Raw genomic sequence first — 26,045 nt, forward strand, 5'->3', positions numbered from 1 at the left:
TGTTGGTTATCACTGCATTGTCGGAACTAGAAGCACAAGCATTTCGCTACACTCGCATTTAACATCTCTAACATGTGTATGTGACAAATAAAAATTTGAATTTGAAGAAAGCTGAGGTAACTGAGCTAAACGACTACTGCCCGTAGCACTCACTTCCGTCATCATGAAGTGCTTTGAGAGACTAGTCAAGGACCATATCACCTCCACCCTACCTGACACCCTAGACCCACTCCAATTTGCTTACTGCCCAAATAGGTCCACAGACGATGCAATCGCAACCACACTGCACACTGCCCTAACCCATCTGGACAAGAGGAATACCTATGTGAGAATGCTGTTCATCGACTACAGCTCATCATTTAACACCATAGTGCCCTCCAAGCTCGTCATCAAGCTCGAGACCCTGGGTCTCGACCCCGCCCTGTGCAACTGGGTACTGGACTTCCTGACGGACCACCCCCAGGTGGTGAGGGTAGGTAACAACATCTCCACCCTGCTGATCCTCAACACTGGGGCCCCACAAGGGTGCGTCCTCTCCTGTACTCCCTGTTCACCCACAACTGCGTGGCCATGCAGGCCTCCAACTCAATCATTAAGTTTGCGGATGACACTACAGTGGTAGGCTTGATTACCAACAACGACAAGACGGCCTACAGGGAGGAGGTGACGGCACTCGGAGTGTGGTGTCAGGAAAATAACCTCACACTCAACGTCAACTATAACTAAGGAGATGATTGTGGACTTCAGGAAACAGCAGAGGGAGCAGCCCCCTATCCACATCGATCGGACAGTAGTGGAGAAGGTTGGAAGTTTGAAGTTCCTCGGCGTTCACATCACAGACAAACTGAATTGGTCCACTCACACTGACAGCACCGTGAAGAAGGCGCAGCAGCGCCTCTTCAACCTCAGGAGGCTGAAGAAATTTTGCTTGTCACCAAAAGCATTCACAAACTTCTACAGATGCACAATCGAGAGCATCCTGTCGGGCTGTATCACCGCCTGGTACGGCAACTGCTCCACCCACAACCGTAAGGCTCTCCAGAGGGTAGTGAGGTCTGCACAACGCATCACCGGGGGCAAACTACCTGCCCTCCAGGACACCTACACCACCCGATGCCACAGGAAGGCCATAAAGATCAAAGGACAACAACCACCCGAGCCACTGCCTGTTCACCCCGCTATCATCCAGAAGGCGAGGTCAGTACAGGTGCTGCATCAAAGCAGGGACAGAGAGACTGAAAAACAGCTTCTATCTCAAGGCCATCAGACTGTTAAACAGCCACCACTAACATTGAGTACTGCTACACTGACACACACTGACCCAACTCCAGCCACTTTAATAATGGGAATTGATTGAAATGTATGTAAAATATATCACTAGCCACTTCAAACAATGCTACTTAATATAATGTTTACATACCCATCTACTGCATCTTCATGTAATACATGTATCACTACCCACTTTAAACTATGCCACTTTGTTTACATACCCTACATTACTCATCTCATACGTATATACTGTACTCGATGCCATCTACTGCATCTTGCCTATGCCGTTCTGTACCATCACTCATTCTGTGGCTCAGTTGGTAGAGCATGGCGCTTGTAACGCCAGGGTAGTGGGTTCGATTCCCGGGACCACCCATACGTAGAATGTATGCACACATGACTGTAAGTCGCTTTGGATAAAAGTGTCAGCTAAATGGCATATATTATATTATATTATATTCTTTATCCCTTTACACTTGTGTGTGTATACGGTAGTTGTGGAATTGTTAGGTAAGATTACTCGTTGGTTATTACTACATTGTCAGAACTAGAAGCACAAGCATTTCGCTACACTCGCATTAACATCTGCTAACCATGTGTATGTGACAAATAAATTTGATTTGATTTGAGTGAGAGTACGGTTGGTATCACTGAGACAGACACACACAGAACTGCAGAAGGTTTGTAGTTCATACCCTTATGCCAGTAATTGGGTGCGACTGGCTGACTATCTGACTGACTGAGTGCTTGGTAAAGTACACCGAGTGTACAAAACATTAGGAACACCTTCTTAATATTGAGTTGCACCCCCTTTTGCCCTCAGAACAGCCTCAATTTATCTGGACAAGGCATCGAAAGCGTTCCACAGGGATGCTGGCCCATGTTGACTCCAACGTTTCCCACAGTTGTGTCAAGTTGTCTGGATGTCCTTTGGGTGGTGGGCCATTCTTGATGCACACTGGAAAGTGTTGTGTGAAGAACCCAGCAGCGTTGCAGTTCTTGACACAAACCGGAGGGCCTGGCACCGACTACCATACCCCGTTAACAGTCACTGAAGTCTTCTGTCTTGCCCGTGAACGGCACACATGCACAATCCATGTCTCAATTGTCACAGGGCTTAAAAATCCTTCTTTAACCTGTCTCCTCCCCTTCATCTACACTGATTGAAGTGGATTTAACAAGTACCATCAATATGGGAGCACAGCTTTCACCTGGATTCACCTGTTAGTCCATGTCATGGAAAGAGCAGGTGTTCCTAATGTTCTGTCCACTCACTGTATAAATGTGTGAAATCAAGATAGATAAAGTATGCTCATACACACACACACACACACACACACACACATACACACATACACACACACACACACACACACTTCCAAAAATATATTTTAGGAACTCAAATCGGGATCTCAGCCTACCGTTGAGAGTTAGAAGATACCGATGCAATTCGAATTCTCTCCTTACCTGGGATTGACCTGGCTGACAGGGATATTGAGGCGAGAGGCGATGTCCTCCACGGTCTCGTTGCCCTCGGAGATGATGCCCACGCCCTTGGCGATAGCCTTGGCTGTGATTGGATGATCGCCGGTCACCATGATGACTTTGATGCCAGCGGAGCGACATTTTCCCACGGCGTCGGGCACGGCGGCACGGGGAGGGTCAATCATGGACATGAGGCCCACGAAGCACAGGTTCTCTGTGGTGAAGTTGACGTCGTCACAGTCAAAGGCAAAGCCCTTGGGGTACTGGTCCTCAGGCATTAACAGGTGGCAGAAGCCTGGGGAGGGACAGTATTAGAATTGGTATTATTGTCAGTATTCGTGTATGCATTCTGAAAGGCCTCTTTAGGCTCCCATTTCTTACCCTCTTCCCTCTTCTCATCCCTCCCACCCCCTCTCTTACCCGCGTACTCTCCCCCCTAGTCCTCCCGGCTCCGTGCAAGCGCCCTGGGACTTCCTATACCTCTCTCCCACCCTCTTGTTGACCCAGGACTCCCTGCCTCATCCCTCCTCTGTCCTCTCTCCCTCCTGTCTCACCGAGTACTCTCTCCCCCAGTCCTCCCAGCTCCATGTAGGCGTTCTGGAAGGCCTCCTTCATCTCCTCGTCCATGGGCTGCTCCTTGCCCTGGATCAAGATGGAGGAGCAGCGGTCCAGGATCCTCTCTGGCGCTCCCTTCATCACCAGCAGGTAGCGGTTGTCGTTCTCGTCCTCCGTCTCATGCACAGAGAGCTGGGGGGGAGGGGCAAGGGGTGGAGCACAATCACACACTTGTTGTTCAGCCTCTTATACAAAGTCCTTACACAAACTGTTTATATAAAGATTTTAAAAAACCTTGTTTTCCCTGACCCGAGCTTCGACACTAACCCGGACCCAGGTACGACCAGGGTCGGACACACATCTAGACCTAGAGCCGTGTGTATCCAGCCGATTCAGGGTCGCTTTTGCCTTTTATAACACAGCGAATGAGATCACACGGATAGGTGTAACCTGATCCTAGATCAGCACTCCTACTCTGAGACAATTTGATACATGCAGCCCCAGGGATCCAGGGTGCGCACTTGCTCTCCATATTGGTCCCTCACCTGATACTTGTTGGTGGAGTTGAAGGGGATCTCGGCCACCTTCTTGTTCTTCTCCCTCATCTGCCTGACGCTGCCGCAAGACAGCTCGATACATTTCAGCAGCGCGGACTCGGAGGCGTCGCCCGCCACGTCCCTCTTCAGGATGGGCAGCTGGTCCTGAGCCGCTTTGAACTGCGCCCGGTTACACAGGGCCGCCACGCGCGCCAGCGCCAACCACGTCTCCGAGCTCTTGTCGAAAGAGGCGCCTGGGGAGAAGAGAGGGAGGAAGAGTTGTTAGTGGCAGACACATGGTTGTTGCATTCCTGTGCTCACAGGCAGCCCTGAAGACTTCATCAAGGTCTGCATGAATACATGTACTACCATCAAAGAAAATGCAAATCCTTTGATGCAAGATGTCACAAACAACATCAGGCCAATCTTTGATGGCCTAGTTATTCCCGAACACAGTGGTCTGAACCTTCTGACTCGGGTGCCACATCAGGCCTGAAAACCACATTTTGCTGGTTTGCAAAATTGTATCTAATTCCAGCGACTACAAGACTATCTAAATCACCTAAACTGGTGCCACCATATGAATAACTGTGATCACAATAAGATGTATTGACTTTGATGTTATCTAGTAAAGAACATAAACACAGAGTTCAGTGAACTTAAACCCATCTCTCCTACCAGACTGGTCCTCAGTGGTGTCGGCCTCGTGGATCTGGTTGTCGAACCACATGTGGGCCACGGTCATCCTGTTCTGGGTCAGGGTGCCAGTCTTATCAGAGCAGATGGTGGAGGTGGAGCCCAGGGTCTCCACAGCCTCAAGGTTCTTCACCAGGCAGTTCTTACGAGCCATACGCTTAGCGGTCAGGGTCAGACACACCTGAGAGAGAGAAGAAGAAGAAGAAGAGAGACAGAGAAAAGAGAGAGACAGAGAAATGAGAGAGAAAAGAGAGAGACAAGAGAGAGACAAGAGAGAGACAAGAGAGAGACAAGAGAGAGACAGAGAAAGGAGAGAGAAAAGAGAGAGAGAAAAGAGAGAGAGAAAAGAGAGAGACGAGAGAGAGAAATGAGAGAGAAATGAGAGAAAAGAGAGAAAGGAGAGAGAAAAGAGAGAGAAAAGAGAGAGATAGAGAAAGGAGAGAAAAGAGAGAGACAGAGAAAGGAGAGAGAAGAGAGAGAGACAGAGAAAGGAGAGAGAAAAGAGAGAGACAGAGAAAGGAGAGAGAAAAGAGAGAGACAGAGAAAGGAGAGAGAAAAGAGAGAGACAGAGAAAGGAGAGAGAAAAGAGAGAGACAGAGAAAGCAACAGAGATTGCAAAAAGAAGACAGGGTTGGAAGAAAGTAACAAATAGAGAATGGGAGAACATGAGAGAAAAGATTAGTACCGAATCATGAAAACAGTGAAAACATGGGATGCACAACTCCAGGTGCAGACGCCCTAGACCCTCAAACCAATCAACGACTTACTTGCATCTGCAGAGAAGAAACCCATGACCAACCAATACAAGATAACTACACACCTGGAGTTGTACAAACCCCCGTCATTCCACAACCCCCCCCCGCTCCCCATTACAGTAAAATGCACTAGAGCCAAACAAACACTACAGTATATTTCACAGCCCAGAAGGGAAATGCAGAAGGATAGAAAGAAAGAGAAGGAAAGTCAAGCACAGAGTATAAAGCAGTGAAAGGCAGGCGCAGAGTGTTTCATGCGACTTTCAACATGGCAAAACGTATCATGGGCCATACAGGCTACTAGCCAAGCAGCGAGAGTGGCAACAGCCCAGCATTTACATGAACGTGAGCCTAGCATTCATCAGTCTCTCTTAACAGTTGTCATAGAAGACAACTGACCGGGGGGAGTCACTGACACTGAATGACGCAGGTGTAGAGAGAGCCTGAAAAAGAGACACAGACACAAAGAGGGAAGAAGAGAGAAGAAGAGAGAGAGATACAGGTACACAGAAATCAATGGGCTGTGGAGAGAGAGAGAGAGAGAGAGAGAGAGAGAGAGAGACAGAGAGAGAGACAGAGACAGAGACAGAGAGAGAGAGAGAGAGAGAGAGAGAGAGAGAGAGAGAGAGAGAGAGAGAAGAGAGAGAGAGAGAGAGAGAGAGAGAGAGAGAGAGAGAGAGAGAGAGAAGAGAGAAGAGAGAGAGAGAGAGAGAGAGAGAGAGAGAGAGAGAGATACACCACCACAACCATCAAAGAAGACACAAGCACCTCTATTATTACAGACAGACGGATAACCACGCAGCGATACTGGAACACATGGAAATATTAGCGCAGAGATATAACACACAGAGTAAGAGACAGACAGACAGACGGATAACCACGCAGCGATACTGGAACACATGGAAATATTAGCGCAGAGATATAACACACAGAGTAAGAGACAGACAGACAGACGGATAACCACGCAGCGATACTGGAACACATGGAAATATTAGCGCAGAGATATAACACACAGAGTAAGAGACAGACAGACAGACGGATAACCACGCAGCGATACTGGAACACATGGAAATATTAGCGCAGAGATATAACACACAGAGTAAGAGACAGACAGACAGACACAGAGGTACAGCACAAGACACCGACACAGAGGAAAAAGAAGAACACAGACAAACACACAATCCACTCTTCACGACCCCCCCAACTTCCCTTCGCAACCCCGTCCACCACACCACACCACACTAAAATCCACCAAAATATCCCCTCACAGTGACAGTAGCCAGCAGGCCCTCGGGCACGTTGGCCACGATGATGCCGATGAGGAAGATGACGGCCTCCAGCCAGGTGTAGCCCAGGCAGACGGCCAGGATGAAGAAGGTGATGCCCAGGAACACGGCCACGCCTGTGATCAGGTGGATGAAGTGCTCGATCTCCTTGGCGATGGGGGTCTTGCCCGACTCCAGGCCGGAGGTGAGGGTGGCGATACGGCCCATGACGGTACGGTCGCCGGTGCACACCACGATGCCACGCGCCGTGCCTGGTGACGGTGGGGAGAAGAGACGGACGTTAGATGACTTTACTTGCATGTTATATTGGTGTATTGTCAAAGATTTGGAATACCACTTGTGGTGCCATGTGTAAAATGATGAGTTACCCCCATACAGCGAAAAGCACTTTGAGGAAAAACTCAAAGTGCAAATCAAATGTTTTTAATAATCATTTTTTTGTATCACTCCCTTATAGTAAATGTTCCGAAAGTAACCATTCAAAAAATTATAATACTGAAGTGTTCTTTACTGAAATGCCACGGAATTACGCCACCAATGCAGGTGCCATACACTGTTCTGACCACATGGGGGCGGCATATACCATTCTATGAAGTAAATCCTAGTTCTTTATTATATTTGGGGCCTACAGGTAACCAGTGCCTGGCCTTAGCTTCATCAGACAACGAAGGCCTAGAGTCAATCAGATCAGCGTTAACCAACAATTGCATTCCATATCAGCGTTGTTTTGTTTGTTTAGGTAATGTTGGAGGTGTAACTGCGTTGGAGCTGTCAAATCGGTGAGCAGCTGCTCTCACGGTCATTGTCACGAAGCCACAGCCATCCCACTCGCTTTTAGAAGTTTCCAAAGAGAAAGTGTAGGATCTATAAAAAAAATAATGACACTCAAATTGAGAAAAATCAGTCAACAAAACAAAGAAGTATTTATACGAGCCGAAACGAGGTGTGGATTACGTTGCAACATGGCCGCGTGGGATGTTTCACTAATGCATCCAACGGGCAATGTCCGCAGCAGGTATTAACACACAGGCCAATCGTGGATTCGACCGCTCCAACGCAGTTACGCCTCCAACGTCGCCTTAAAACAAAAACAAATATACGCTACACAGTTGTCGCTTACCGCAGGTCAAAGCTGAACTGGCTGAATCTTCGCCATTCCTCCTCTATTGACACTTCCATTAGACCACTGAGCCATAAGTGGACGCTAAGCTAATATTGACACCAGATGGAGTGTTCTCAAAGACGAAGCACTGTGGGCAGATGGGAAGGGAAAAGGGGGCAGCCGGGGAATTCAAAGGAGAAGGGAGGAAGGGAGAGGTGAAAGAAAGAAGGAGAGCGAGACAGAGTGTGCGTGGGCGCTGGGTTGGGTGCTTGTTAAAAATGGTGGGTACCTTGTTGCCATGGCAGCCAGCATTTTCCACCTTAAAACCCGCTCAGAGGTGGATAAAGAGAAGAAGAAAGAGAAAACAGGAAGAAAACACAGCAATGGAAAGACGACATGTAGAGTGACGGGGCAATGATGGTTAAGACGACAACGATGATGATGATGATGATGATGGCGATGAGAAGAAGGAAATGGGCCAAGAGGAAGAGGGGGATGGGGACGATGCAGTTGCCAAGGCGACCGTACCTTCAACACAGTTGGTGGAGAAGAAAGCGACATTGCGGGTCTCCAGGGGGTTGTCATGGGTACAGTCGGGTGACCTGCTCTGGGGTTCTGATTCACCAGTCAGGGAGGAGTTATCCACCTATAGGAGAAGGACAAAATCCAGGGAACTTGATTACAATTTTAAAAAGCTTGTATGTAAAATGTGTAGTGTGTGTGTGTGGTAGTGTGTGTGTGTGTGTATCAGTTTGCATTACTATCCTCATGGGTACAGGAAATCATCAAAAGTCCCCACAAGGATAGGAACATTCTCCAAAGGTTATTTTAAGCTTAGGGGTTAGGTTTACAATTAGGGGTAGGGTTACAATTAGGGTTAGGTTTTTTAAATAGGATTTTTTTATGGAAAGCAATTTTTTGGTCCCCACAAGGATAGTTAAACATATGCTGTGTGTGTGTGTGTCTGTGTGTGTAGGTTTACCTTGCAGCCGTGAGCAGAGACGATCCTGAGGTCGGCGGGGATCCTATCTCCTCCCTTCACCTCCACCAGGTCTCCAGCCACCACCTCCTCAGCGTTGATCTGCATCTTCTCGCCCTCGCGGATCACCAGCGCTTGCTGTGGACAGAGGAAACCCCAATGGTGAAGTAGGAACCATAAACCAACCATTAAGTGACTATGCATACAGGTGTAACACTGGGGTAACAGTAAAACCCACTACACGCTATCACTGACCATAAACTAACTAGTAATGTTTTTTATGTTATAACTATATAATTGCATAGAGATAGGCAGATAAATAGTAGACTGTAAAGTAACCAACTAACCATTGACTGACTATTGACACTGACCATAGTGGATAGAAAATGTGTACCTATGGACTGTACGTATGGACTACATAGAGACTGAACATTTGAGCCGATGTCTGAGTAGCTATTAACTCACCACTGAATGACTATATGCATCATGTTCACTTACAAAGACTATAATAGACTAACCACTGGTTACAATGGCCAAGACCATGTCGGCTAAGTGTGTTTTGAGGAGGAACATATGGATAAGGGTCAAAGGTTATTTTGAGTCACTGCCACAACTACCCCACCCATTGTCATCTAGAAAAACAAGTTTGGATTATTAATTTGTAAAACACATATGATTGAGACTAATAGGATTGGAATTCGTATTTACAGACACCGAATCCTATGGTCAGGGATCATCAACTAGATTCAGGGCTGGGTTTTTTTCTCGAGAGCATGGTCTGGTGGCCGGGAGCATGATTATAAATCATTTGTTACACTGCAAATTGAATGCAAGGTGCCCAAACAGTTGTAACATTTGACTAAAACATGATCATCTCAAACCTTGCCTACATTTGTATAGGATCACACATATCTCTACACTAATGTGTGGGAATACTTTGGAACACATTTCCAGAATTAAAATCACTTGGAGTTGATTTGTTTTACAGTCTTTTATGTCGCGATTTTGTTAAACAAATATATATTTTTGGGGTCAGAAAACTTGGGGGGGGGGGCAAATAAAATCAACTGCTGGCCAAATTCAGCTTGCTGACCGCCAGTTGAGGAACCCTGCTCTAACCGGTTTGGAATGTAGGGAGACAATAGGATAGGGTGGTAAAGGTCTAAGAAGAGGTTTGTTTACCTGGGGCACCATGTTCTTGAAGGACTCCATGATTTTGGAGCTCTTTGCCTCCTGGAAGTAGGAGAAACAGCCGGTGATGATGACGACAGCCGAGAGAACGATACCCAGGTACAACTGGGGAGAGAGAACGCAGCAAACAATGTTAAAAAATAATAAAAAACAGTATTGGAACATGTGATACAAACGTTCTTTACAACTATTATGTCCTTCTACTAATGTTTATCAGATAACATTTTCCCAGGACATTTTAAAAGCATTCGTGGGATGTTGTCATGCTAAAGTGATCTGGAAACCAAACTGGGACTCCGTTGGAACGTTGCCTAACGTTGCTGGAACGTTACCTAAACGTTGCAGGAACGTTCACTGTTTGCTGGGGTAAAATATAACTTCATTGTTTGATCATGTTAATATGGTGGCGAGCTTTTTAATTCGTTTAGGTTTGGTTGAACTATATGGCTGGATCTAAAATGCCACATGCCATGCAGGGTTGGGGTCAATTCAGAATTGAATTGAGAATGGCTGATCAATTCCAATTCAGATCTTGAATTTTAATTGAAGTAGTACACAGGATGCAGAATAATTTGAATTTGACTTTGAATTAATGGAACATAGATAGGATAGGAAATAAGTCATTGATAAATTCAATGAAATTCGTGGAAATTCAAATGCCTCATTTAGTATTACCCGGGTACAACTGGAAACAGAGAGCAAGGAGAGAGAGAAATATTGTTTAACCATTTATCATTTTACATGGTGCCTATACTTCACATTCATTTGGGGTTGGTTGAACCATATAGCTGGATCTAAGGAACACATGGGACTCTGACTCATCTCAACACTAGACACTAGACACTTCCTTGTTCACCAAGTCATAGAGTTTCCTAAATATTTTAGTGCCAAGTAAGAATCAGCCACAACCTCCCAAGTTGAATCCTAATGCTACGTTTTGGAAACACTACATTAAGCTGAACCCAAAAGGCCTTCTATAACCTTGCATCCATTTGTCCCCTGCCAAGTGATAATGGTGGCCCTTTTGTGGGGGGGGTCTGTCACTCACATTGTCTCCTGCGGGCTCGTCCTCGGTGGCGGCCTGGATGGCGTAGGCCAGGAAACAGAGGATGGCGCCGGTCCACAGCAGAATGGAGAAGCCACCGAACAGCTGGCGACAGAACTTGACCCACTCGGGGGTGGTGGGGGGAGGCGTGAGGGCGTTGGGGCCATCTCGAGCCAGGTACTCAGCGGCCTTGGCATTGGTCAGACCCTGAAGAGGGGGTGAGAGAGGAGGGAAAGGGATTGGCTGATATTTTTGTGCGACAACTGATATTACCATTAATGTTCTAACATGTTTCGTTTTAAAAGCCCCAACACAGGTTTTGGGAAAAGTCTTGAGGTGATGAACTTACCTGGACTATGTCGGTAGAGTACTTCTGGCATACCTCCTCGATGGACATCTTATGTTCCGTCTAAAATGCAAAAGTTGAAAACACTGAATAAATCTCTAGTTAACTACATTCTTGCAAATACATGCTGGAAACAGGTTGGGGCGAGGAGAGGGACGGAAGCTATACTGTTACAACTCATAACAGAGTAAATCTTCTTCAAACAGGATTAGTTTATATTCGAAGTGCCTCTCGCCAGAGACTACTATTCGTACCAACAACAAAAAAAACACTTTCCTTTGCTTGACACCCATGAGATGAATTTACTGCCAACAATAAAATAGATTTTCAGGAATACAGGCTGTCAAAATCCATTGTCCAAACATCTGAGAAGTCATTTATTAACAACTTTGTCGCTGTCCCAAACAGAATACATAAAGACGGCCCACTGGGAACACACTGTGAATCAACGTAGTTTCCACGTCATTTCAATGAAACGACGTTGAACCAACAAGGAATAGACGTTGAATTGACGTCTGTGCCCAGTGGGTGCTCTTTAGGATAGTGTTTCTCAAACTGTTATTATACCAGTGTCCGGCAAGCTATGGTCCTTTCTCCTTCGGCTAAAACTACCACCCTAGATGAATCTAAATAGGGTTCAGCAAGCCATCTGAGGGACTAGTTAGCAACATCCCAGGGACCAGTGCCAGTCGCAGGACACACTGCTCTAGGCCCACGGTGCACTGACAGGAAACAGGAAGTAGGAATGATCCACCACATACCAAGGGAACTTCCTTCTTCAATTCCTCCATGTCCTTGGTCTTCTTGTCTGCCTTGGAGTCTGCCTTCTTGGAGTCCGCCTTCTTGGGGGACTCCTTCTCATCCTTCTCCGTCGTGGTGGCCACACGGTAGCTGTCTGACCGTCCGTACTGCAAGACAAACAAAGAGTCCTCAGAACACAGATCCCTGACTCGTCCATATTTTACATAGAAAAAGGTTGGGCTAATACACGGTGTTGGTCAGCTAATCCCAAAAGCACCATGTTAGGCTGTGAATGCCTCAATGCTGCCGTAGTAACTTTGAGTGTGGCAGTGAAGTGGGCTTCCTGGTGCCAGCTGTTATCCTACGTGCACCACAAGCCAAAGCCACAATTACATAGGAATTCATGCACTCAGATAACCCACAATATCACTGTTAGCTACTTGAGTGTAGGCCACAATCAAACAAGCAAACAGAGATTGAAGTGCAAGGCTGCCGTAATTATACGATTGGGCAAAGCTCTCTAAATATTTTCCACTCTAGCTTTGTATATTTCACATGAAAAGGATCAAAGTATAACAGCCAGGAGGATGTGTGTATAACATGGTCCAGAATGGAAGGTTGTGTCTAATCCGGACCAATTGGTTATGGTTTAAAACTCTGCGACTTTACTAGGCGTCTCCTGTAGGTAGTGAAACTGTCCAAATTCCCACCCTTTGAGAGCGTTTTATTTCCCAGTTGAAAATGTTTATGTTTCCCAACATTAAAATGAATTCCTGTCATTGAGACAAGGTATGGGCCAAGGAGTGACCAAGTGTATTCCCGGTAGACACCCATTTCTGGGATTTTCTTGTCAGATCGGTCTTGGTATCTCAACGGGAAAGGCTGCATTCGTGCCAGGTAGACCCCACCCGTTGTCTTTCGCGGTAAATCTTTTTTTTGTTTTTTTTGTTAACCTGATTGAAGGCGTTTTCTTTTAAATATTGAAGTCTGAAGTGGGAACTTTGTAAATGCGTACAGTGAGCGACGTCACTTTGGAACATTGGCGCCATTTTGTCAATGAATCTAACCACCTCGACCCACCTGCCCCTGCTGCTTCGTTTCCCTTAAGACTGCCTCAAGCTCCCTATTTAACAGTAAGTGATGAGTTAATGATTTCCTACCTAATGAAAAGGCCCCCAAACATGCTTTATTCCTCTACCATTCCCTCCCTCAATTACTCCCTCCACACCCACCCTCTATTTTACTGTGTCTTTCTCTCCTTTCATCTCTCTCGCTCTCTCCCAAACTCTCTTCACATCCCTTCCTCTTTCTCTCCTCCGTGGACAATGCGAGCCTTGTGAGAGTACAGTGCCACAGTGGCAGCAGTGAGCGGGACCTCACATGGTCGTTTCTATGGAAAGCGCATGACAGTGGCCCTGTGGCTCCAGGGGGCCATGGTGATCAGGGAGACAACGGACCACAGCAGGTCCTGAGAACGTCCTGAGAGGAGATTTGGTCAATGATAGACCTACTGAACTATGTGCCTTATATGTGCGTGTATGTGTTTACATGCCTCTTGTACACAACTTGACCAAAAATAGTTGTTATGGATGGGTTTGAAAATATCACAGTGTACAATGACACCCAAGACAGATAGAACATGGAACAATACCATACAAAATTATTTAAACAAGCAGTTACACTCTTCCTAGAAACACACATACATTATGTCTTTGTACAGTGTATTTGGAAAGTATTCAGACCCCTTGACTTTTCCCACATTTTGTTACATTACAGCCTTATTCTAAAATTGATTCAATTGTTTTTTCCCCCTCATCAATCTACACACAATGTCCCAGACTGACAAAGCTAAATGAGTTGTTTTTTAGAAATATTTGCAAATGTATTAAATATTTTTTAAATGGTGGGCCTCCCGAGTCGAACAGATTTGTAAGACACTGCATCGCAGTGCTAGAGGTGTCACTACAGACCCGGGTTCGATCCCAGGCTGTATCAGCATTGTCCGGGTTAGGGGATGGTTTGACTCATCTCACTCTAGCGACTCCTTGTGGCGGGCCGGGCGCCTAGCAGGCTGACCTCGGTCGTCAGTTGAACGGTGTTTCCTCCGACACATCGGTGCAACTGGCTTCCAGCTTAAGCGGGTGGGTGTTATGGGAAGCGCGGTTTGGCGGGTCATGTTTTCGGAGGACGCATGACTCGACCTTCACCCCCCGAGCCGGTTGGGAAGTTGGACCACATCATGGCTTTCCAAATGCACTATATGTGCCTATCTGTGCCTATCAGTGCCATATGGTCCTAATACATACAAGTGGCAATGTATCGTCTCAACTTTAGGGTCTCTATTCAATCGCAGTAAGACAGTAAAACACACTATGAGCGGGGCTTTGGGTTTCGTCCCTGATACATTCACATTGTATCCATCTTGTGCAGTCCACAAGGTAACCACGTTTCATGGCTGAATTACAGTCTGCATCGCTTGATCAAAGACTAGACATTGCCACTCAGGGGAGAGATTCAAAAGCTTGCAGATATGTATATACAGTGCCTTGCGAAAGTATTCGGCCCCCTTGAACTTTGCGACCTTTTGCCACATTTCAGGCTTCAAACATAAAGATATAAAACTGTATTTTTTTGTGGGACACAATCATGAACAAGTGGGACACAATCATGAAGTGGAACGACATTTATTGGATATTTCAAACTTTTTTAACAAATCAAAAACTGAAAAATTGGGCGTGCAAAATTATTCAGCCCCCTTAAGTTAATACTTTGTAGCGCCACCTTTTGCTGCGATTACAGCTGTAAGTTGCTTGGGGTATGTCTCTATCAGTTTTGCACATCGAGAGACTGACATTTTTTCCCATTCCTCCTTGCAAAACAGCTCGAGCTCAGTGAGGTTGGATGGAGAGCATTTGTGAACAGCAGTTTTCAGTTCTTTCCACAGATTCTCGATTGGATTCAGGTCTGGACTTTGACTTGGCCATTCTAACACCTGGATATGTTTATTTTTGAACCATTCCATTGTAGATTTTGCTTTATGTTTTGGATCATTGTCTTGTTGAAAGACAAATCTCCGTCCCAGTCTCAGGTCTTTTGCAGACTCCATCAGGTTTTCTTCCAGAATGGTCCTGTATTTGGCTCCATCCATCTTCCCATCAATTTTAACCATCTTCCCTGTCCCTGCTGAAGAAAAGCAGGCCCAAACCATGATGCTGCCACCACCATGTTTGACAGTGGGGATGGTGTGTTCAGGGTGATGAGCTGTGTTGCTTTTACGCCAAACAGAACGTTTTGCATTGTTGCCAAAAAGTTCAATTTTGGTTTCATCTGACCAGAGCACCTTCTTCCACATGTGTGGTGTGTCTCCCAGGTGGCTTGTGGCAAACTTTAAACGACACTTTTTATGGGTATCTTTAAGAAATGGCTTTCTTCTTGCCACTCTTCCATAAAGGCCAGATTTGTGCAATATACGACTGATTGTTGTCCTATGGACAGAGTCTCCCACCTCAGCTGTAGATCTCTGCAGTTCATCCAGAGTGATCATGGGCCTCTTGGCTGCATCTCTAATCAGTCTTCTCCTTGTATGAGCTGAAAGTTTAGAGGGACGGCCAGGTCTTGGTAGATTTGCAGTGGTCTGATACTCCTTCCATTTCAATATTATTGCTTGCACAGTGCTCCTTGGGATGTTTAAAGCTTGGGAAATATTTTTGTATCCAAATCCGGCTTTAAACTTCTTCACAACAGTATCTCGGACCTGCCTGGTGTGTTCCTTGTTCTTCATGATGCTCTCTGCGCTTTTAACGGACCTCTGAGACCATCACAGTGCAGGTGCATTTATACGGAGACTTGATTACACACAGGTGGATTGTATTTATCATCATTAGTCATTTAGGTCAACATTGGATCATTCAGAGATCCTCACTGAACTTCTGGGGAGAGTTTGCTGCACTGAAAGTAAAGGGGCTGAATAATTTTGCACGCCCAATTTTTCCGTTTTTGATTTGTTAAAAAAGTTTGAAATATCCAATAAATGTCGTTCCACTTCATGATTGTGTCCCATTTGTTGTTGATTCTTCACAAAAAAATACAGTTTTATTTCTTTATGTTTGAAGCCTGAAATGTGGCAAAAGGTCGCAAAGTTCAAGGGGGCAGAATACTTTCGCAAGACACTGTATAACCTGTCCTATGAGACAACTCCAAATCATTGTATCAGAGCTAAATCCCGCAGCTTGACATTTTACAAGATATGCATCACAGGAGCCTTTGGTGGTTCATCTTCCTACTACATCTGCTTCTGTTTCCCAGAATCTAACACACACAAACCAGGAAGTACCCCAGGAGTCCTCCACAGTAGAGCCAAAATATCATCCACTAAACCCCTCAGTTGCCTAGCCTACCACTGACTGACTATGCTGATAATCCACTTAAATCCCGTTGTTCTCAAATTAGTTTTGAAAAGGCAGAGGGGAGGGGGCGAGAAAGGACATTTGGGAGGTCCTAATACATACATTTGGGAGGGATCTTATCTGTAGGTTTAATCCAGACTTTTGTCTGCTATGGCAACGGTTTGTGTTTGTTTTCTATTTTGGTAAACTAGCATATCTCGTGGTTTGCTGTTAAACCATTCTATTAGAATCCACTTGCCATGGCTGATAATCATTAAGATGATATAGCGACCGAGATACTAGGCTACCTTTACTTATTTGTATATGAAGTATTTAGTGTGTGTGTATATGTACCTTTACTTATTTGTATATAAAGTATACAGTGTGTGTGTGTGTGTGTACCTTTACTTATTTGTATATAAAGTATACAGTGTGTGTGTGTGTGTGTGTGTGTGTGTGTGTGTGTGTGTGTGTGTGTGTGTGTGTGTGTGTGTGTGTGTGTGTGTGTGTGTGTGTGTGTGTGTGTGTGTGTGTGTGTGTGTGTGTGTGTGTGTGTGTGTGTGTGTGTGTGTGTGTGTGTGTGTGTGATTCAGTATGATGTTGGGTCAGTGTGAAGCTCTATGTGTGAGCATGTCCCCGTGTGTGTTTGCGTGCGTGAGTGAGTGATGTGATTGTAAGCCATCTGTCATAAAGGAGGAATAGTGTGAAAATCTGGAGCAGGAGGTGGGATTACCACTGTTTTCTACAGTATAGGACAAACCCACTGAACAATATAGTAATCCTTACTCTCTTTTATTCCCCCTCTCCCTCCCTCTCTCTCATCTTCTATCATTCTGGTGTTCTACCACTTACCACTCTCTCTCTTAATCGCGTTCACCTTCGACTCTATTTTTTCTCTCCCCTATCTTCTATCACTTGCACGTATTCACTCATTCCCTTGCTCACAGAGAGCTGAATGGTTCTGAAAGGAGTGCATGATTCAAGGGAAACTTTGAGCTGTGTAAACCTTTCTCATGTTGGGATTCATCTCAAAGCCACATACCGTTTCAGACTGGAACCTATATCCAGCACTACAAGCCCAGTCACTGAGTCATTTACTCACCCATTCACACCCAATTTTACCCAGTCATTCTGTGAGGTCATAACATACGCGCCAATACAGACAATTGATTATACAACCATCCACTCATGATATTGACTGTTCATCGCTCAATTCCATTAACTATTCCCTCTCTGCTCCCAGCCCACTACACACACACACACACACACACACACACACACACACGTGTAGCCTACACATCCATTCACAGTCAAGGCTGATGCCCAAGAGTCTTTCCACTCAGGCACACACTAGCCCGACTTGTTCATTAGAAGGACCCCTGCTCAGCACTAACCACTGCCTGCACTTTGGTACAGGCTCGACCTGAGGAATTTCTAAGAAGACATTTTCAGAGTATGAGTGCTGATATAGGATCAGTTTTAGATCATGATTAATGAGATTACATTGAAAGGCGGGACCTGATTCTAGATCAGAACTCCTTGTCTCAGACCCTATGATTTTGGGCTGAGCATAATGCCTTATCCCAATGCACCAGCAGTAGCCTATGGTACTTGTAGCCGACAGGTTTGCAGATTAAAGCTGTTGAATCTTTAATTTCCTACACAACAAATGGTAATATCCAAAAACCATGGAAATATAGTTAACTTTACCTTTAATCAAATTGAATTTCAGAATGTATGCCACAGGCTAGAAAACGGGCCACGGTGTTGCAGAAGCTGTGTTTAACCAAGTGTTGATACCCAAGAAAGAGGAAGTACAGTTTCCGTACCAGTGCAGACCTGCTCTAGAATATTTCAGAGTGCTTTGCCACAGACTAGATCCTGTAGACCACAGACCTCTCTTCCACAGAGAAGCGGATCATCACTACACGCCGATCAGTGGATCGACCTAGAAATCACTGACGCACACTGACCGGAGACCCCCCCCACCATCATCCATTCATCCTCCCATCCCCCCTCCCCAGAAACCCACCCATCTGTCTTCTCTCTTTTCTCCTGTGACCGGTTCATCCAGTGTGGTGGGGTAGGGGCTTCCGTCAAATGAGATACATTGATGTAAGTACTTTGTTTACTTGATCGTGTTCGGCATGTGATTGCGTTAAGCGTTTGACGCATGACGTTTGAGCGTCCTCGCTGTTTGACTGTGCTTTAAGACGGGGCTGCATATGGGTTGAATGGCATTTCACTTCACTCATTCACTTCTACAAATCCTACTTATCTCTCCTCATGCTTTAATCCTACTGATCCCTAAAGACACCTCATATCTCTAAAGCCCACTGGTCAAACACACTGTTTGACCAAAATGGCTACTATTGACTGAATGAGCTTGTCAGACCCGGACATCAGGTTTCCTGGCAACAGCCAATCCCTGGACTGTTAAGAACTATTAATCTAACTGACCACCATGCATCACCGAGCTGTTCTATTTACCCTGATGGAAAACCAGTAAAAGCCCGTCTTCACACCTCTGACAGGAAGTGATGTCATGTTCGCCATACTTGGAAATCAATGACGGCCTTTCACTACTAGGACATGGTTTATTGGATATCCCTGACGTACATCAGAGCATTATGGATCACACACACACACACACACACACACACACACACACACACACACACACACACACACACACACACACACACACACACACACACACACACACAGCTGCAGTCTGCATTCGGGTCTTACCTGAAACGTGATAATGCTTTTTACATTTACTTTTGATACTTAAGTATATTTTAGCAAGTACATTTAATTTTGGTACTTAAGTATATTTGAAACCAAATACTTTTGGACTTTTACTCAAGTAGTATTTTCGTGGGCTACTTTAACTCAAGTCGTTTTATTTTAAGGAATCTTTACTTTGACACAAGTATGACAATTGGATACTTTCCCCACCACTGCTCACCACAGAGACTTCCCTGCTATCTTTCCTCCCTCCCACATTCTCCATCTCCGTCAGTACCCTCCCTCATTCTATGGGGTATCGTCTCAAATCAGTGTCTCCGGCAGGAACCACTCCACCACAAGGCCTAATTCAATGGTTGACCTACTCCCATATTTTGTCCCTGGGCAGCCTCGATTGATTGATTTGGATGGCCTTGGTGTCTTGTCAACTATAACAATTTATAAACCTGACCACCCCGTTTTTATCCCCCCATGGCGGTATGTCAACGAATCCTAGCCGTAGTCCGCTCGCTATGGCCAGACTCCCTGTTTGAAGTGTGAAAATGATAGAGTTGTACGTGGTCCCCCTCTCCGGGCTATCCGACGGGAATTACGACCATGACAGCGTGACACCATTTCAAGTAGACTGATGATAGCCTTAATACTCGTCCCGTGAGATAAACTGTAGCCCCAAATTAGGTCCAACTAAAGGAGTAAGGGCCTGTGTATTTCATTGGCCAGTGCTATTCAGGATCCTAGCGTAAACCCTAACCCTAACTTTAACCCTTACTATAATCTTAACCCTAACCCTAACCATTTCAAATGTCAATGGGGTAGGGACATCCAAAGGATCCTGGATAACATGGAAAATATTTCATCACAAACCATGAAATCATTGGTTTAAGGCAGGATATACCACGATGGATTGGAACATTTTGTATTTTTGCCATGACTAATCAATAGGATTTTGGCAGTCTGTGTCAGATAAAAATGAAATGAGCAGTGGCGACCCGTCATTGGGGCAGGGAATTTTTGGGGGGCTTGCCTGTATTTCATGTTATTTTGACATTAATACATATCACATATTTGTTTGCAAATAATGTTAAAAATATATATATATATATCATTGAGTTAATAAAGCCGCATACAAACGTGGTTTATTTGATGTTTTTTTGAGTAAGGCAGCTCCAAAATGCAGGTGTTTCAGCCTAGCTCAGTGCGACCATGCTCCTAGCGTGGTGGTGGGGCAAGGCAGCAGAAAATACGGAGCGTGGCGCCGTGATTGCCTCAGTGTTCTGTCACTCAAGGGGACACTACGTCACCGCCAAGTCTAAGGGTAGAGCTCGAAAATTCAAGCCCCTTGGGTGCTGCCATAGAGTTACATTAGAAATGCCCATCCAAGAAGGCTCAATTTCATTGACCACAGAATAAATTATGTCAAATCACATTATATCTACAGAAGCTTTGGACTGGCATCATACTTTCAAAATCTTAGATAGCAGTCATCATCATGAATCAAGTCGACAATTTACTGGCAAATGCTTTTTAATCCTCGTCATATGAAGAGAAATAAGGAAGATAAATTACAGATAAAACGTATCGGTGCTCATCGGCCATTGGACATAAACATCACAGTTGCAAATTGAAACTTCAACAATGAGTGGTTTGGAAAGAATCAGTGGAGTGAATATGTGGTCCCAAGTCTAAGATTAAGGGTCTCTTTTCCTAGTTATAAATTATAAACATCAACATTGGCCATGCTGTAAATGAAGCATGATTTATGCTGCGCTCAAAAACCCTGTTAACTTGGAACAGTAAAATATGACTTTAGTGAGTTCAAAACAACTGGGAACTCTGGAAAAACAAGCTACGACTGGGAAAATACGTTTTGAACTTTCATCCGAGAATTGTAAATTGGGAACTCGGCCCTCTTTCTAGAGCTATTACCTGAAAATCACTGACGTGATCATGATTCAACTTTTTTTTGTCTTCCCCTGATGACATAGCGTGTACATCTCAATTGTCAGTAGAAACCACATTTGTTTAAGCAAGTCAGCCATATCAGTTATGGATTTTTAAAAGGCAGTAAATGAGGCTGAATGAACTGTTTCGTTGCCATACAAGGCTCCGCTGATAGCCAGGTGTAGCTGTGGTGTAGTGCAATTAATGTATTGTTTAGTGTTGTGTTGTGGCTTTGCTGGCATGCATCCCACATAATTTTGTTTTGCCCCACCAAGATTTATATGCCAAAATCGCTACTGGAAATGTGCAGGGTTTTCTGTTAGAATCATGCACTGGCATGTTTGATTATTAGGCTACGACGACCTCCCTAACCCACATCGAAATGGGGAATTGGGCATCCATTTTGACGCAGCTCGCCGATTGGTACCCCAACCGAACCTCTCCACTAATTCCCTTTCGGTATATCCATAAGCAACGACTAGAACAGCTTCCGTGACTTAAAATATTACTCTGTAGGATGGATATAAAACAAGTGGTCGACAATTCAAATATTATCTATCGGCATTTAGTGTCCCACACCCACCCTCTGAATATGTCCCCGTCGCCTCTCCATCAATTCCAAATTACAATCACGGAGGCCATTAGTGTGCAATAAAAGCAAGGGGTCAAAACGTGAAAAAAATATGACAACCAGACTCATAATGTAATGCAATTAGACATATTTAGATTTAATGTGATGTCGAGGATTGATAAAGTTGTCCGCCATCCTTACTGCATCACCATTGCCTTTCTTCGATAACCTAGCCTAAATATTGTAATTCTTATTGGCAAGATCTATATGTGCCATTCAAATTCAATGGAATATAGTATCCAAATAGTGAATGGCCAAAAAAAACATCCGGCTAATTTGGGATTTGGGTTTAGAGAACAGCTTGTTTTCAATTGGGCACGAGGTCCATCCATCGATAGCCTACAGATGTTTAGCGTTATTAAAGTCCATTTTGGAGCAGGAATGAAACAACAGATTCCCCTCTCCCGGTAACTCCATTATGAAGCACCGACTGGCGTCTGGAGAGGAGAAGAGTGGAAGTGTGTCGCGGATCGGTTCGGGTGCAATTCGGAAAACAGGGCAGATAGCAGATTATAACAAAGTCAGTAATGTTGCTATTTAACACAGACGTGGCAAGAAAATATAATGTAACGAAAGAATAGACAGTAATTAAAGGTATTGGGACTGTAAATTCGTGCAATTGCATTGAATCAACATAGACATAAATAGCTACACAGCACACGTTTTAACAGTCATGCATGTAAAGTCACACCAATTTGCCATGGTATCACAAGCCATCGAAATACTATAGTGGACTATGCCATTCTAATATGATATGTATTATCATTAACGCGCGTTACACATTTCCCATAGGTTACAGCTACCCATTCATAAACTCATTGTTACGCACACCAATTAGAATGGAAATAGCTCTTACCCCCATCTCTGCTCAGTCAGTCGGGTATCCTCAGCAGATGAAACTGTTTTAGGCTGGTTTCAAAGCAGAATAGCTGATAGTAGGCTGTAGTATGAAAACAGAAGAGGAAACTGTAACTCGACAAATTTGAGGAACAAACGCTCTTCTTGCTGACACAATTGGCTTTTGCTCTAATAATAAATGATCAGATCTCATTTAAAAGAGGAACGGCATAGGAATACGTGAGAAGGCAAGGTTTCATTGAATACCTATGCCAAGTTGTATTCGCCCCCCCCCCCCACACACACACACACACACACACACACACACACACAAACACACAAACTAAAACGAATTAAAGGGGCCGTTTTATGTGTAATATACAATTACAAGCATCCTAGCAATAAGCGTTGCTCTGTATGACGTGAAAATGATACCAGGTCAAATTGAAGAGCCGAGCGTCTTGGTTAGCGATATTCGGATTCTGTCTCCCTCCACTGCTATGCCCAGCTGCCGTCCCTCTCCCTTTCCACACCACTCCGCGTGTGAAAGAAATGCCAGTGGGTGTGTGAGATGCACTGGCACTCCCATAGACACGCAAAGCAGTACAGACCTATTGCAAGTGCGCTATGTAATCAGTGGCACTCGCAACTATAATCCAACCACAGACCATTCTGCGCCACAATAGGTCGCATTACAAAAAGACAATTGACAGATCACCAGTCCAATTTTGCGTCAGGATGGTCAAACATTTGTCAATAATTGAAGTGAGAGAAGGCTTGACAGATCAACTGTCTAACAACTATGAAAACGTTTATACTTTCATACTTGACAGTTATCCTACCTCACACGTGAAATTCCTATCTCTTGAGAGATGAAGGTCTTCACAACACGTCAATGATGTTATGGAGTCTCTCCTGCAGCTATAAATACAAAGGCTATGCTCAAGAATGTCCTCCCTATTTCGAGAACAAATGAAGAGACTGGCACTGTCCCTCCCCAATGGTCAAGCTGTTACTACACTGTAGTGTTCCTCTCAATTACCTCCATCGAAGCCCCCACTGTCAGCTGTGGTCTCCATGCATCTCTTATCTCTCCACACCGAAGTCAGCTGTGGTCTCCATGCATCTCTTATCTCTCCACACCAAAGTCAGCTGTGGTCTCTATGCCTCTCTTATCTCTCCACACCAGTCAGCTGTGGTCTCCATGCATCTCTTATCTCTCCCACCAGTCAGCGGTGGTCTCCATGCATCTCTTATCTCTCCACACCAAAGTCAGCCGTGGTCTCTATGCGTCTCTTATCTCTCCACACCAAAGTCAGCTGTGGTCTTCATGCATCTCTTATCTCTCCACACCAAAGTCAGCTGTGGTCTCTATGTGTCTCTTATCTCTCCACACCAGTCAGCTGTGGTCTCCATGCATCTCTTATCTCTCCACACCAAAGTTAGCTGTGGTCTCTCCTCTCTAATCTCTCCACACCAAAGTCAGCTGTGGTCTCTATGCGTCTCTTATCTCTCCACACCAAAGTCAGCTGTGGTCTCTATGCGTCTCATCTCTCCACGCCAAAGTCAGCTGTGGTCTTCATGCATCTCTTATCCCTCCTCACCAAAGTCATCTGTGGTCTTCATGCATCTCTTATCCCTCCTCACCAAAGTCAGCTGTGGTCTTCATGCATCTCTTATCTCTCCACACCAAAGTTAGCTGTGGTCTCTATGCGTCTCTTATCTCTCTCCCCACACCAAAGTCAGCTGTGGTCTCTATGCGTCTCTTATCTCTCCACACCAAAGTCAGCTGTGGTCTCTATGCGTCTCTTATCTCTCCACACCAAAGTCAGCTGTGGTCTCCATGCATCTCTTATCTCTCCACACCAAAGTCAGCTGTGGTCTCTATGCTTCTCTCATCTCTCCACACCAAAGTCAGCTGTGGTCTCTATGCTTCTCTCATCTCTCCACACCAAAGTTAGCTGTGGTCTCTATGCCTCTCTTATCTCTCCACACCAAAGTCAGCTGTGGTCTCCATGCATCTCTTATCTCTTCACACCAAAGTCAGCTGTGGTGGCATGCATGTAAATGCAATGAGAACAGTCCAGAGAGAACACACACTCATTAATCTGATACCATTGTAACACACTTGAAAGCGTAAGGCTCTAGCTTTACAAGATTATTTTTGTATCCAACTGGGTGAGTACCTGGAGTGCCTTGACACTGGAAAGAAAAAAGGAATTTGTGTTTTATGATGTGTGTGTGTGTGTGTGTGTGTGTGTGTGTGTGTGTGTGTGTGTGTGTGTGTGTGTGTGTGTGTGTGTGTGTGTATGATTTTTATTTTATTTTATTAGGATCTGCAATAACTGACACCCATGGCGATAGCTAGTTCAGCACCATGGTTAGATTGTAGTGCCTTTCACCATATTGTTTGCAGTGCCTTCCAACAGTACTGTGCAGCCGTCTTCATCGACCTTGCCAAGGATTTCGACTCTGTCAATCACCATATTCTTATCGGCAGACTCAGTAGCCTCGTTTTTTTTTTATGACTGCCTTGCCTGGTTCACCAACTACTTTGCAGACAGAGTACCTCATACTCATACTGTTTATATTTCTTTACTTTTCTGCTCTTTTGCACACCAATATCTCTACCTGTACATGACCATCTGATCATTTATCACTCCAGTGTTAATCTGCAAAATTGTAATTATTCGCCTACCTCCTCATTCCTTTTGCACACAATGTATATAGACTCTCTTTTTTTCCTACTGTGTTATTGACTTGTTAATTGTTTACTCCATGTGTAACTCTGTGTTGTCTGTTCACACTGCTATGCTTTATCTTGGCCAGGTCGCAGTTGCAAATGAGAACTTGTTCTCAACTAGCCTACCTGGTTAAATAAAGGTGAAATCAAACTATATTGTTGCAGTGCCATATCAGAATAATGCGACGTGTCACTTCAGCATGCCCGATACTTACCTGAGGTAGTAAGGGGGAAGGTAACCTACCTGAGGGGAGGCTCTACTGTGTCGACACAGTCTGCTGTGGGGAAACGGGGCCTGATCCATGTTAACCCATGAATTTCAATTCAAATTGACCTTGAGCATACTTACCTGTTCTGGTCTTCTGTGCTGGGGTTGTGTGCTGGGGTTGTGTGCTGGGGTTGTGTGCTGGGGTTGTGTTCTGGTCTTCTGTGCTGGGGTTGTGTGCTGGGGTTGTGTTCTGGTCTTCTGTGCTGGGGTTGTGTGCTGGGGTTCTGTGCTGGGGTTCTGTGCTGGGGTTATGTGCTGGGGTTATGTGCTGGGGTTATGTGCTGGAGAACATTGAATCCTGTGTTGGGTGGAGTTAAAGGGGTTCACACTAAACTGACAATCATTCAAATAATTGGCACCATCAAATGGTTTTGTGATAGATAAACCATCTGATTCGTTGAAAGAGAGTTGAATGTGTGTTTCTGCCCATAATTTTAGTTCAGTCACATAATTTCTTAATTTGCAGTAAATCAGTTGTGCAGCCAGACTTACTAGCCACTCCT

General features: G+C 44.9%; 1 pseudogene; it reads right to left on the bottom strand.

Annotated features, from left to right (window-relative positions):
• The window catches only part of LOC118399290 (sodium/potassium-transporting ATPase subunit alpha-3-like), a 34,714-nt pseudogene extending 11,596 nt beyond the window's left edge, over positions 1 to 23,118 (bottom strand).
• Positions 23,119 to 26,045: the final 2,927 nt, after the last annotated feature.

This window comes from Oncorhynchus keta, chromosome 20 (genome assembly GCF_023373465.1).
Source record: "Oncorhynchus keta strain PuntledgeMale-10-30-2019 chromosome 20, Oket_V2, whole genome shotgun sequence".
In the NCBI taxonomy this organism is placed as follows: Eukaryota; Metazoa; Chordata; class Actinopteri; order Salmoniformes; family Salmonidae; genus Oncorhynchus; species Oncorhynchus keta.